Source organism: Etheostoma cragini, chromosome 8, assembly GCF_013103735.1.
Source record: "Etheostoma cragini isolate CJK2018 chromosome 8, CSU_Ecrag_1.0, whole genome shotgun sequence".
NCBI lineage: Eukaryota > Metazoa > Chordata > Actinopteri > Perciformes > Percidae > Etheostoma > Etheostoma cragini.
In genome coordinates, this window is record NC_048414.1 from 23,726,468 (window position 1) to 23,729,124 (window position 2,657).

A 2,657-nucleotide genomic window follows, 5' to 3' on the forward strand; every position below is an offset into this window, starting at 1 on the left:
CAGTCTCTGAACATATGAGACATACCGGTTTTGAACTGCCCGTGGGAAGAATGAACATGTAAGAATCTGTCCATTCTTTTTTGAAAGCTCTGTTTTCGCTGTCCACTTTTCTTTTTTTAGAGCACGCCATGTAAAACGGGGTGCCTTTCGCTTCGTCTCTCCCTGTGTGTGTGTGTGTGTGTGAGCATATCTCACTCTCGCTCGAGTTGCAGTGGTTATCGGAATGCACAGATTTGATTGGCTTAATAGCGTCACGTGACATGCTTTACAACTCATGCTATTGGTCTGTGAGTTTCCTGGGCAGTGCCAGAGTGCTGAACCAGTACCATAAATGCCAGAAAGGCTACGCAGGTGAAATTAGAAACGCTCCGTCAGAAGTCAATAATTCTCAATGATTTATTGGTTTTGATCCGGGTCCGGACAGTACGGCTGCTGGGTCCGGATCCGGACCACGGTCCGCCTATTAGTGACCTCTGCCCTACATGTAATGAAATAATAAAAAAATAGGAGGGGTTAACTTATTTTTTTAATTAACCTTCTCTACCCATTGCACTAGCAACGTTAGCATGTTTTTATGATACTGCGTGTTTCTGACGTCCAGCGTCTGTTGAAGAGACACTCGTTTTTTAGTGTTTTGTGAAGTAGTTAGACGACCTCAGTGATAATTAGGCTTTATGAGCGGTCTACACCGAAGGAATGCTAGAAAGAAACTGATCACCTATCTAGCTAACGTTAATATGAGCAGCACCTCGGCTGTAACAGTTGAGCACATAGCATGCTGGAAACGTTACCTAGATTTTTACAGACACAGATTTATTGTTCACAAAGGTAATATCGGGAGGGGAATTAATATGCTCATAAAAAGTAACATTAGCACCTGACTAAAACTAACCAGCCAGTGAACATAACAGCGTGAGACTTAGCGTGTGTTCTCGTCAACGCATCGTTTGGTTTGTCATTATATATTTGCAATGCTTCATAAGTAAATGCGCGTTAACATGATGCGGGCCAGTGCCAATTTGTTCCTGGTGATATGGCCGAGATTTCGGCAATGTGTCCCTACCCAGACTTGTCCCCAGCTAACAGGGTTTTCGATGTTGATGCTTCTTCCATAGACTGTATAAAACAGTGGCCAAAGCTAACAATGCGGTCTCTACACCGTGATTGAATTGCAAAGTCAACAAACACCTCAAACTATTTCTCGTTTGTAACGTTACATACAAACACTTGAGAAACGAGTATGCCACACATCTGGGATTCTCACAAGTTAATTCATCCACCAATTATACTGGGCTGTGAACAAATAGAAGTTAAATTAAGCACATAAAGGAGTATGAGTGTACAAAGTTACTGGCGTACCTTGTATGATTTCAAGTTTTATATAAATATACACAGGTATTTAAAATACATTAAACTGCTAATTTGCTATTAAATCATTTGCTATTAAATCATTGCATTTAATATAAATCATTGAAAAACATATATTTTCAAGTGTTACTGAACAGGTTAAAATGATTGAGCTTCTTTCCTCCCAATTCCCCAAGATCTGGTGAATCATGTCTAGTTGTCAAAATTTTAAATTGGATTGACACAAGCCTATTTTGAAAAGGGTCAATTTTATGAGGCTTAACCTTATTATTTATGCAATGTGCACTTTGGAGATAATAGTCTTTTTTTTCTTTGTTCTTCTGTGCAGATTGACAGTGACGTCATCTGGCTCATGGATGATGCAGCACTGGCAAATTACATCCCCTCCTATGGAGACCGAATCGCCCTCTTCAATTACTGCAAAAGTAAAAAGCCCATCTCAAAGCGAAAACAAGGGCTCTTAGAAAAACTTTGTGAGAAAATGAAAGTCAGAAAGGAAGTCACCAAGGAAAACACATCACATGCTGACACAAGATCAATACAGACAAAGAAGCTAAAAACGACACAAAATGTAGAGATAGGATGGATTCACAGTGACGGTCACATAGCCAAACAGGTGAGGGCAAAGCAGGGAAGTGGCACCAGAAAAATTCAATTGGCAGTTAATGCTGGATTAAAAGACATCCTTCAAGAAGGAAAGTAACTTTTTTTCCCCGATGGAATATCTCCTAAAGGACCAGAATCAGATTTTGAGTTTGAGGTTTGGGACTTCAAACAGAACCACCTTACTGTTGACACTTGCCTGTCCATTGGCACTATGTATGAGACTGCGAAGCTTACAATGTTGCGCTTTTACATTGCAACAAAGCCAAAAGATCTTGTAGATGATGCTAGCGAGACATCTGAAGTCATTCTTGTCCCTGCACACATTGGCAATGAAATCAATACAGCAGAACTACAAATGGGAGAGGTCATGCTTGGTTTTGATAGAGTCAAGTCTTCCTTAAATGTGTCTGTGGACTCTGAAATTGCCTTTGGTCCCATTTACGGAACTGAAGAAGACACAGAGGACACGTTGATCTATGAGGGCTTTCCTATGCCTACCAGTCCAGCTCCAGCAGTGGATCTGATAATGGTCACCATACATCATGCTAACACTTTAAATGACATGATTACAGCTTTCTCGGATGAAGAGATTTTAAACAAAGCACTGAATGTGAGACGCATACTTCCAGACAACAAAGAAGAAGCAGGCAGCGGATCTGGGGTATTGAGAGATGTTCTCAGCT